Genomic DNA, 13,111 nt, shown 5'->3' with positions numbered 1-13,111 from the left:
GGTACAAGAAACGGCAGAGGGAACAAGCCCTGAATTATGCCTGTCTGTGCTATAAACATTCACATGCCTCAAACTGCTGCCATATCTATACATTTAGAGAATTGGTAAAGAAGGGTAATATGTCTCAAAAAATTTAGTATTTTTTTGTGAGCAGAATTAGGGTCTTATTTTATTAGAGGGCTCCCTGAATAGCTGAAGTGTCCATCGAAAATGAGCTAGATTGGTGTGTGAATACCGGCATCTCTACCTATAGTTTCAGTTGATTTGTGAAGACACTCTGATCCCTAATTGTATGTGATGATTCGTCTAGATTATCAGCCCCAGGACGGAATGCTTTCTGGTTCGCGGGCTGGGGTCTGTGCTCTGGCACTGCCCTCATTACGTATGGGGGCGAGACCCACCACGCACCACCCTTCACATTGCAGCCAGCTGGGAAGAAAGCTGTGTGGTGCACCACAGGCTGCCCCAGTCTTTAAACCTAAAGAAAAAACCATCTTTCATTGCATTGCTGAGCAGCACCACTAGTTCATTATTGCCTTTAAAATAGTAGAGCCTCTAAACAGTGCATTAATTATTGCCTTCCCTCATTAGTTAATCCCATTAGACTGATGTATGCAGGCATTTTATCAGTAAAACTGAAAGTATATTACATTTTTCCGGTTGCATTTTAGATTGCATAGTAGATGGATAGATGACTTGAAAAGGCTCTGCTGTAGTGTAGTGCAAACTTGGCCTCGTAATTTCTTGTGTTCAGATCAGAGGGCATTTGATGGTCGAAAGTGATTCTTTTGCCAAACGATGTTTTGGGGAAGGGTGAATTAAGTATATAAGGTGGCAGCACTGGAAATACACTCACTTCTGTTACCAATTTGCAATACTGATGCTCCTAGGAAGCTTTGCTTGAAGCAGGAGTGCGAAATGCCAGGCCCTGCACGAGTACCATGCCAAGATACATGCAGCTAATCTTCCTAAATTAGAGCAAGAGTGCCTAAATCAGCAATTCCCATCTCTGGAGTTTGCATTAACTCAAAGCACCGCACCTGGGACATGACGGCACTCCATGGGGATTGGAGTCTGTGAGATGCTGGGACTGCCGTGGAGGTATCATTTTATTAATACTGCCATTTTCAGCTCAATTCACTAGCTGCCTAAAGGGAAAATACTTTAAAATGTCTCCTCAAAAATAATTTGCAAGTGGTTTTTATTTTCAGGTATTAATTTCAAAACAGTATCTAAGGGCCTGAAGTACTGAAATACTTAATGAGGGTTTAGAAATTATAATAAAATATAACAGGCATATATTAATCAGAGCAAGACACTCTTGTGAATTGAACTTGGTGGTTTGGGTCTTGAACTGTGCTTGGAGTTTCCTGTGAAGCTAATAAGAATGATTGCAGTTGTAGAAACACCTCCACGGAGCAAACATTTTACTACTCAGGAGAGGATCAAAAACCACCTGTACGTATTTTATGGTGAATAAAAAAGCTCAGAATTTAATATAGAAGGTCATGAAATAGAGGGCAATTTTGCACGCACCTTTTAACTGCGTTTTGTAGTGTCACTTCCATCCCCCTTATTGCCAGTTACTTGCATCCCAGCAGCACCTAGAGGCTAGTGCTAGACAGGCAGGGAAGGGACAGACCTTGACCCCGACGCAGCTAAAAGCCGAAATAAACAGGAGGGATGGAGGAAGCAGAGAGTGATGAACCAAGCGAAGTATGTGACGGCTGACAGCAGCCGTTGCTGCCTACCCCATTAGCTGTCAGGAGTTAATGGGATTCTCTAGGTAAAACTACGCCGCAGCGTCTCTTAGAAGGATTTCAAGCCATCAGAGATGACAACTGCTCTGCTATTTTTGTCCCTTCATATTTAATGTTTCATGACATTTCTTCTGTGAAATTCATTCTCTTTTATACTTCTGTTCTCACATACAAATATTTAGAGCTGGTTGAATTTTTTGAGAATTGGAATTAAGCTGTAAATGAGATGAGCTATGCTTTCCTGCTCCCCGGGACTGAATAATAAAACTGTGATGCCTTATTTCCTTGCAGAAATTACAGTGAGAAACTGCATGTTTACTTGCTCAAAAAAAAAAAAAAATCCCTGAAAACTACCTTTCTGGTAGTGAAGCAGATCCCATTTGAAAACAAACCAGTGCTACTCAGTGGAGTTCATATTCTACAGAAGCACCATATCTGAGGCAAAATAAAATTAAATAAAATCTAGGTGCGTTGGCAAGTGGACAGCAATATCTGCATGCAACCATATAGCAACAAATGGCTGTTGAATGTTGTTATTAGGGTTTAGGATATAAGTATGTGCCGGTACATTTGAGATCTTTGAAGTGGCACATACAAGCGTGTCCCTACAGGTGGCATATGCTGGTATCTTCTATCAGGTGGAGAATTACAATTTATGCTGTTTGAATCCTCCAAGGGTGTGAAAAGCTCTATTTATGTGCATTCAGTTCAACAGGAATAAATCATACCCAGAGTAATATGATCTTCAAATAGGTCTGATTTCTTATATCTATATTTGCTTGAGTATTTTCTGAGAAGCACTAACATGAACTATTTGGTTTAAATAATTGTATTGAAGATATAGTTGGAGACAACTGTATTAAAATGATTTTCACTAATCTGTTGGTTGAGGTAATTTCCCTGGAAACTTGAGAATGATCCTTCTCCCTGCAGTCTTTTAAAATTATTATTATTATTTCTGTGTGCTATTTTGTTTGATAAAATTAATAAGAATATGTACTGATTGGATGAGTGTTTACTTTCACTGGTTCTGGCATAGTTACAGCCAGGAGCCAGAGTTATGGTTTACATTTCTGCGTGTGTCAGAGAGATGGATAACAGCTGATACTCATAAATATCCTCCAGTGAAAGTGCAGTTTGCTTTTTTTTTTTCATTGATGATTTTTCTTTACAGCTGGGTACCTAAGGGAAGTGAACATGACTCTCTCTCTCTACTTAGTTTCACAACTTTGTTACGCTCTTTGAGCTGCCCCAGTCACTGCTGAGCCAATAATGCCAGCCTTGATGTGTTTGTTCACCTCTCCTGCGGTGCACATCCTCCTCCTAAGGCACTCCTAGTCCTAGAACTTGAGCTCGGTGTCTGCTCTCATCACTTATCCCCTTCCTACACATCACCTGCAAAACATTCCTCTGCTTCGGTTCACGTGTAAGTATCATAAGGATGCAGTCAACTCTTCTGGAGGTAACTCTGAAACCTCACTACAGGAGCATCGCTCCTCCTCCCTTCGCCATGCACTTGTGCTTCCTGCTGGTGACTGAAATGAGATTTTTAGCTCGTCTGCGATGCCACGTAATCTGTCTGCGCCATACATAAATACGAATGCTCTGAATTTATAGGTGATAAATTCTGTGTGAAGATCATGTCTGTGCCTACCTATGTAAAACCTGCACTGAGTGCTAGTGCCCTTGTGCGTGTGGGGTGGCACCCAGGGACCTCAACGGGAAGTGTGCGGTAATGGGGTGTTGGAACTGAGCCACCATCAGAGAGGTAAATTTAAGCCATTTTGGTGATCACATGGACTTCCAAAATCTAGTGTGTTCTTCTGAACTTGATGGTGATGTTCTCTAGTGGACAAGTTTGAAAAACCCGTCAGCGTAACCATCTGAAAGATGCCTAGAAAAAATCTGGTGCTGAGGAAAAGGTGGTTAGGTCAGGCAAACAAACAGAAAAAGAAGAGATCCCTTAAAATAAGTGAGCAAATTGAGAAAACTAAGAATGAAAAAATCTTTTTGAAGGAGACAAAAAAGGATTAAGGGACTGGAAAAAAGGATTAGAACCCATTTATGTTTTTGTCTCCTTGTGTACTTAGCTTGTAAGTATTAAGGAATCGTTAAGATATATCATATGTGTTTGATTATAGATGTATGGGCATGAATATGAGACAATGTTGAGTTATATTTCTTTTTTATAAGTTAATTTCTGAAAAACCTTGCCACTTTTCGGTATTTGCTACTACATTCAGTTTAGTAGCTTCTCCTAGGTAAAGTGTTTGTGGTTATAGGAAGAAGTGCTGCAGATTTTTTAATGAGTATCACAACTACTACTGTTAATCCTGGACCATTCTCTCGAGGCGCTAGTTCATACTACCATCTAGTGCAAGTCATGTTTCAGTGCAACAGCATTATACAGTATGATGTCTTTATTATTAATGAATTCCTCTGAATAATTGATCTAGCTGATGTACTTATTGACTATAGTAATAACTCTATATTAACGGAAGAAAACGAAACAGAACGTGATTGTTCTTCTACCTCTAAGCCTTCTGTAAATAGTACACTGACTTCCGTGCTTTATCTGCCTATTTTCTCACATGTATATAGTAATTTCAAGTTAGCAATCATTCCCCTCGCACAATAATACACACCTACACTCCTGCTGAATTACGCAGCTGTGGGTTTATGTGAATGAACAGTGGTTGGTTTGTACAAGCACCCCGGTAATATTTGAAGTGTGATTTGGAAAAGGAGGGTGGATTGTCTTATCTCGTGTGCTGCGGTATGTAAAACCGCAGTAAATCTCTGTGTTTGTAGGTATTAGCATTCTGATCTTAACAAAGAACAGTATGGATTAAACAGCTAACGTTGCTAATTCCTAGTGTGTGGTTATTACTTTGGTGCCATTCTACTTCTCTCATGAAACAGTCCATTTTTTAAAAAAAGGGATGTCCAATAAGCATCCTCAAATGATATAGGGATTATTTAAATAAAATTCCTAAAGGCCAAATGTAATGTTGGTCCTTTGTATAGCTACATAATAATGAAAATACATAAAAACAAAGGGCTTGGGTAGTTTTTTTATATCGGAATCTTAATTTCCTCTCTATTAATGAATTATTTCAGAGTCACAAGGGGATATTATAATCATTTTTTAAAAAAGAAGTTAGCCAGGTTGATGCTTTCTATTATTATGTTTAATTCCCCAGCCCTATTTTAATATTGTGTCAATATGGAAAATACACATATAGTTAATTTAGTGCACAGCAGAACTTTCTCTAATACTACCTGTGTTTGTCCTTGCTCAAAAATAAAGAATGTATACTTATTTTATAAAAAGAAATAATACAAATATATTAATAGCAGTTCTGTTTATGGGCTAGCTACACTCTGAAAGAGCTAAATACATTTTAGTTTCATTGACCAACTATTTTTTCCAGGCCTCTTCTTTTTCTGTTTTTCCTTCATTTGAAAGAGTCAGATCTAAAGAGACAGGAAGGATCAAAACTCTCTATAAACACATAAATAACTGAGAATTTTCACTAATTTGGAATTCTAATGTGATTTTGGTAAAGGGATCCTACCTACATGAAGAGCTGTGTGTTTAAAGCTTAGGGTACAGACTTAGAGGCCCAAATTTGTGGTTGGTGAATAATACCTTAGACTTCAGTGAGACTGGAAAGTGGTCAAATGTGAACAGAAGGGGAATCAGCTTATTTAATAATTATAAGCTGTAGTATTGTAAGTATATAGCTATAAGCTATACGTACCTTTTCTGACAGAGTGAAGTCTTCCAAGACAAATATCAAATATGGTGCTACACTTTGTCCATCGTACCAGCAATGGCTCTTTCTACAACGTGCTCTCACTGGTTTCCCTTTTGCTGTCACGTTCAGGTGGCAGCGGGTGTGGCTACAGGTTTACCTGCGGGGCTGCAGAGGAGTGACAGAGCAGGACTGGTGGTCTTCACGATGCCAGGTGAATTTTCTTTAAGATTCTGGGCAGTGCTCCCAAATTTCAAATGGGCCCTGCAGGTAGATTAATATTACAGCTATTCCGAATGATGCAGAAAAGGCAAAGAGCTTCAATATATTGTTTCTCCTTTGTGTTTGGAAAGAAGTGTGCTAATGCACTCATAACACTGAGTTCATTAATAAGGAAGGAAGAAGTTAAGCGCCTGCTAGGGATAAGGTTTTTTTAAAATGATCAGGTTTGGATCATTCATACCTGAAAGTCCATAAAGAAGACCCCTTTGGCTGAGGCACTTCACATACACTAAACAGCTTTCAAAACAAATTTTGGAGTGCTGGGGAAATTGCTGAAGCAGGAAAGCTGTGAATAGCTTGTATTTGAAAAGGACTTGTAGCTAAATGGCCTGATAACCTGACGAGCTCCAGATGAAATACTGGGAAAGGGCAAAGGATTTCAGTGATAAAGATTTAAATGATAGGAATACAAATAATGCTAGTCGGCATGATTTTATAGAAAATAGGCCTGATTTAACCCTTCAAGAGATTACAGATGTAATCATATTGCGTAGCTATGGTATGCTTTAACTGATGGAAGACATTCAGCTAGCACATTATACTACCGATCATTTAAAATAAGTGGCACTGTAGCACATACAGTCTATAAGCAATGAATTAAAACCTGAAACTGATGGTTTTGAAAAATAATGCCAGTGAAAAATAAGATGAGGCTATTTACAGTTGTGTCTTCCCAAGAAGAGGGCTCAAAGTGATGCCAGTTTCATGCACAACCTGGACTTAAATATAAAATCACCGCTGATAAAATATGCAGGTGACACAGAGGGTGACAGCGTGATAGCTAGCGATGCTGAAGTTGCGCAGAGTAACAAGGATAGTTTGGTAAACAGAACGAACCCATGCAATTAGCTACTGTTTTAATATACTCACATGCAGAGATGTATATCTGAAAAAATGCAGTTTGTAAGCGCGGAGGGGAGGACAGTATCCTTGAAAACAGAAACTTTGAAAAGCGCTTATAAATCATCTTGAACAACTGAGTCAACACAGACACCTAATGTGATGTGTGAGGTAAACAGGATTAACAAGGATTTGTAAATCTATACAGGAAGGCAGTGTGGAGAAGTAGGAAGGCAATTTTACGTTTATATAAGCACTGAGGAAGCCAGCACTAGAATATTGCTTACAAGTCAGGTGTCAGTGGTTCTAACAGCGCAAGAAATGGAGAAGGTGTAAGAAGAAAGCCACGATGATTATCTGAGCGCTGGAAAAATGCCTTACAGTGAAAGGCAGAGAGAATGCAATTTGTTAAGCTTATCAAAGAAGAGTCTGAAAGATAACTTGATTGTAGCACAGATGTACTAATACAAGGAGAATATACCATGTATTAAAAGGCTACAGCCAACACATTCATACTATCAATTAGACAAAGATTAGCGTGCCAGTTCGTCAGCAGAACAGGTCTGAGGCATCTCCCCTCTTGGAGTCTTCAAACGGAAGCGGAGTTCTTTCCACAGGGTGGGTTTTGCCTGCCTCGATTATTGGTCTCAGCCGCACAGTGCGATGCCTCCCCCTTCCACGTAATATAACGTAGTGCATTCCCACACTGCACGAGACTTACTCTATTTTTGCCCATAAAATAGTAGGTCCTTAGCCAGAGGTAATAAAAGTATTCTAAAGGTAATGCATCCAACATCACTATCTATAAAAGTTTAGGAAAAATTAAGCATGTAGCAGTAGCAAAAAGTGTTTTCTGATCAGAATTATAAAATGAAAATTGTCATATGAGGGAACATTTTTTATTAATACAAAAAACCGCTAGATGGCACTGAAATATCCCTTTACAAATCCTCTCGCTTTGAATGATAGCCTGATTATCTGTATTTTTTAATCAAGGCTAAAAGGAATTCACAAACCATAGTATGAAGAATTCAATGGACAAAAATTCCTGATATTAGAAAGGGTGAATTTTCTTTGTTTCTGTTTATTGTATGCAATATACTGATCACTGTTTAGTTTGTGATCATCTGGATTATCTTTATGCACTTATACGTGTGGCGACTGTGTTTAGGCGAACTTAATCAGTACCAAATTATAGCAAATGCTCCTTAGAATACGCAATTGAACACTGCTACAATCCGTAGTCTGATTGCTGGTAAGGCCTTATTCTTTTCCGGCTGAGGTAAATTTAGTTGAATAAATTACAGTAATTCTCTATTCTGAAGTGAATCAGAGGCTATGGGCTCTTCTCTCACTAGGATGTGGCATCAAGACTGCTTGGAAATTTATTACTATACAATAACAGGAATTCTTCTTTCAGTAAAACCCAAGAAATATGCTGTGTATTTATAGATACTCTTTTCTGGCATTTCATCCCTTTAATACATTATTTACATGTACAATTGGTCACTGCAAAGCCGTTTCTTCTAAACAAGTAGATGTTGTCTTTAAGTGCTCAAGACGTTAGGTGGGAAGAAAGGATTTAGCTCCCACTTCACATTTCCAAGGAAATTTTTAAGCTCCTCTGCTCTTCAGGCTGACAGACTTGTGCTGGTGGGAGGGATCATAGGAGCGGGGAAACCGATAGTATCTGGGAATTACCGTATAGGTCTGGTTGAAGAAATGCAGAAGGTATATAGTTAAGTGTAACATATCTAGTGTTTAAAAATTGACAGTGATGTAGTATTATACTTTCTGATACAATTTTAGTCAAAATATAAATGAAATGCAAGCTTTCTGCAGATGAGAATCTCATGCTGAGAAAGCACCCAAACCCTACATGTATCAGCAGGGTGACCGGAGGTGGCTCCGAGTGTATGGATGTGCTTGAGTTTAGCCCTTCAGAGAATCGGAGCTCGCGTGTTCCCTACTTGGAACCCAAAGCCTGTAAGTGTTTTTGATGCTTTGGGCTTTAGGAGATTTCTCGGTGAGCCAGGTGAGAACTTTCCTTCTGCAGATGAAAGTATTACTAACTATAATTGGTTTTGAGCCCAGGGTATAGATGCTTTGCTACGCAAAGAGCTGTTAACAGCAGCCTGGTGTCTAGAATAAAAAAAAAAAAAAAATGTAGCAACTTGATAAATTCAGACCCAAAATTCACCAAATGAACAACCAAATCATTGTGAAAGCTAAGGGGCTGACAGATCCTAGCAGACACAGTGAGAACGGTGTGAGTTTGGAAGGTGGGGCTATCACTGCAATATATAAGTGCTGCAATCAGTAAAAGAAGCAGAGCTACTACTTACTGAAATACTCTGTTGACAAGGGAGACATAGATCGTTAGACATTGAATCTGATCCTTTACCCAGGTAATGTACTGTAGTATCACATTTAATATCAGAGCAGAGGACTGGAACTATTTTGCTCGTCCTCTTTACCCAGTATCTGCTTCTTGCGTTGTCATCCTAGGAAATGGGTGTGCAGCCCATTTACTGAACCTGTTATCTTTTTCATGGAAATCACCTGGAGGTGTTTACTCATCCTGAAATCTTCAGGACAGGTCCCTATTTATTACTTCATCTCGGTCAGTGGTACAATCCTTTCTCGTATTACAAACTGCTATCAAGCTGCTAATCCAGTTGGTTCACTCTAGCCCTGAGCTGAGTTAATGTGAGTTTAAACTTGGACCAGGATGACAATATAGAGAGATACTGATTGTTTCATCTGAATTTACTCTGACTGTATGCTTTGGTATCAATCACAGCAGAAAACATCCAAACAGGTGTAGACAAACACAGATACACACATAGAGCTCTTCAAAATTCTAATCTATTTAAACCCGGTTATATCGTAAAAGCTAACTCTCCACATTTGCTTGAGACTGCAGCAGAAATGCAGTGAACGGGAAATCCAAAAGCAGTGCTCTCTTTCCTGTCAAAGCACAAGCAGGATCTGCCACAGATGGGTGGCAGTGCTGGTCAGGCATGGCAGCCTCAGCCAGGGTGACAGTGCTGGAACAAATCTCCTCTTTCTGGTCTTCCCTTAGAATCATAGAATCATAGAACCATAGGGTTGGAAGGGACCTCTGGAGATCATCTACTCCTACCCCCCTGCCAGAGCAGGGTCACCCAGAGCAGGTGGCACAGGAACGCGTCCAGGCGGGTTTGGAATGTCTCCAGAGACAGAGACTCCACCACCTCTCTGGGCAGCCTGTGCCAGGGCTCTGCCACCCTCAAAGTAAAGAAGTTCCTCCTCATGTTTAGGTGGAACCTCCTATGCTGAAGTTTGTGCCCATTACCTCTTGTCCTGTCGCTGGGCACCACTGAAAAGAGCCTGGCCCCATCCTCCTGACACCCACCCTTTAAGTATTTATACGTGTTGATAAGGTCCCCCCTCAGCCGTCTTTTTTTCCAGACTGAAGAGACCCAAATCCCTCAGGCTTTCTTCATAAGAGAGGTGCTGCAGTCCCCTCATCATCTTGGTAGCCCTCTGCTGCACCCTCTCCAGCAGTTCCCTGTCCTTCTTGAACCGGGGAGCCCAGAACTGGACACAGTACTCCAGGTGCAGCCTCACCAAGGCAGAGTAGAGGGGGAGGATGACCTCCCTCGACCTGCTGGCCACACTCTTCTTGATGCCCCCCAGGATGCCATTGGCCTTTTTGGCCACAAGGGCACATTGCTGGCTCATGGTCATCCTGTTGTCCACCAGGACTCCCAGGTCTCTTTCCACTGAGCTGCTCTCCAGCAGGTCAGCCCCCAACCTGTACTGGTGCATGGGGTTATTCCTCCCCAGGTGCAGCACCCTACACTTGCCCTTGTTGAATTTCATAAGGTTCCTCTTTGCCCAACTCTCCAGCCCGTCCAGGTCTCTCTGTATGGCGGCACAGCCTTCCGGTGTGTCAGCCGCCACCCCCAGCTTTGTGTCATCAGTGAACTTGCTGAGGGTGCACTCTGTCCCCTCATCCAGGTCATTGATGAATGTGTTGAAGAGGACTGGACCCAGTAGTGACCCCTGGGGAACACCACTCATCACTGACCTCCAACTAGACTCCCTTGCCATCATTCTCGTAGGATCTGTGCCCTCAGGTTCCCCACCACACCTTTGTGACAGGGGTTGGCCTTTCAAGTACTTTTCCTATCCATTTTTGATCTATACGTGTAATTCAGTCATGGGTTTTGGAAACAAATATTCCTTTCCCTTGAGGTCTATTTTTTTTTTTAGATTAGTCAGCTGCCACACTGTCAGGCTCTACGTAGACAACCAGCCCTGCAGCTGGAGACTGTCAGTTGCTGCTGCGACTGAGGACCCCATAAGCCAGATCAGCTCAACCGGGGTGTGTGACCCCAAGTGATATGTTGCCCCCCGTGTCATACATATGATTTTTTTCTCATTGACTCAGTCTGTCACTCAGTTACGGTTACTTTTTTTTGGTGCGACTTACTAGTTTTTTCTTGCTGTTCTTCATTTTATAACAGTAATTTGGCACTATCACCAATTCAGTCGTGTTTATGTCAACGAATTAGAGATAATTTGGGGGGGATATTGTTGCATCAGCTAACTAATTTTATTCTGTGGTCAGATATTGTAGTGTTTTTCTTGGTAGTCTCTGAATTGGCTGTTAATAATAAATAAAATAACATGAAAATGTGGTAGCTCAACTCCTTTTTATAATTGCATTTCAATTCCTTTTGTTTGCTTGGTTTTCCTCCCAGTTGTAGCTCTTCCTTGCTTGAAGAATAGGTACGTGTCTTGGTAAATAGCATTAGGTCATGGCAGGGTCTTCTTACACACTTAAACCACACAAACCCTGTGGTTTGTATTCTGTCTGCTGGCTTGCTGGCTATTGAAGGTTCTTGGATCTTCTGGTCCTCAGCATGGCCTCTGGCTGTGACTTTGGCTTAGTTTATCCCTACCAGTTCCTAACCTTGGCTTGTCCTCCCTCTACCTCCAAACTCGTTAAGGCTGATTTGTAAACCCATAATCTTGTAGATTCAGGGTTTAACAGACTTTCTGGTTTGGGCCTCTGTGGTCAGACCTTACTCACCCTGGCTGGCAAACTCTGTTTTAAAGTTCACTTTTCCCAAGCCCTCTCAGGGGCTAACCTGGCTTAATTATTTTCCTGTTAGATTTTTCAAACTGGATCTTGGATTCTCCTTCATGATATTCTGTTTGCGTTAGTCTGTTACTGGGAGGTGTCTTTTACAGAGCACGGCTGGGAGCGGTGGTTTGATGATACAAATACCAGGCTGCTCAGCTGTGTCTCAGGTACGCAGCCACAGTAGAGGAGAGGTGCTGGGGTCTTGGTGTGAACTGCAGTTCATCAAGTCCTCTGTGAAGGATGTAGGACTTGATGCTTACCAGGTAAATTTAGTAATCGGAAGTGTTTCTTTGTCTCCTTTCAAAAACGGGATTTGTTTTATCTGTTGATCCTAGAAAGCAACTGTTCCCAGGCCCAATACAGAAGCATGGCTAGTTATCCCTATACCTTTTTTCCCCTGGAATAATAACTTTTTTCTTGGGCTATCTTCCTCTTCCTCACTAACTGCTTCAAGTATTTCTATGGCTCTAATTTGTCTTTTTGCATCATAAAAAAGGACAACTACTTCCTCTTGGGCTCAGAAGTTCCATTAGACTCTCATATACAAGGTATATAATATATAATCTATCCTTTTAAAAATATATTTCTCAGTATGTCATCTGTGAAATAATTATTTGTTCATAAAAACTCTGTGTGTATTTTCATGGTAATTTGGCAATGTTCTGTTCTTTAACATCTTTACTAAACCTGACAAAAGATTTTGTTCTTTTTTACTCACTATTTAAAGGATTACTCATTCCTGGTTTGAGAGTTTTAAAGAAAATCCACAAAACATAAACTTTTGCTTAATTTTTAGTTTGAGTCTTCCAAACAGAAATATTCTATTGGTCCCAAATTACATTATTCATAAGACAAGGGTGAAAAATGTAGTTTTATACTTGGAGAAATTGGTATTTTTTACATTCACCCTGCAACAGCTGGTTTAGTCTGGCATTATATTTTTTTCAGAGCTGTTAAGGGATTTTTTTAGCCCAATAGGATTTGCATTGATTTCTGTTTCACTTTTTTGGGGTGAGGTTTATTCTTGTTTTGTTGCTGTATTGATTCTGAGAGCTTTAGCCATTGGGGTTATTATGAATTTTGCTGTATTTATGCTGCAATTCTACAATAATCAAGAACTTAGACCTTCACAGCTATTAAAAACAAACACCCCCTTACTAAACAAACCAACCAACCCCCCCCAAAAACCTCAAGTTGCAACTACTTCCCTGGAATCTGAAGTATCTCTGAAAAGGGCTTCCATATCTCTTTTTCTCAGATGTTTTTTTTTTCAGGTGACTTAGGGACATTAATTTTATTATTTATTGATAGTTAGTGGATGCTATTGCTCATTC

The sequence above is a fragment of the Larus michahellis genome, chromosome 6, assembly GCF_964199755.1.
Source record: "Larus michahellis chromosome 6, bLarMic1.1, whole genome shotgun sequence".
Lineage (NCBI taxonomy): Eukaryota > Metazoa > Chordata > Aves > Charadriiformes > Laridae > Larus > Larus michahellis.
Note: the sequence above shows the minus strand (reverse complement) of the source record.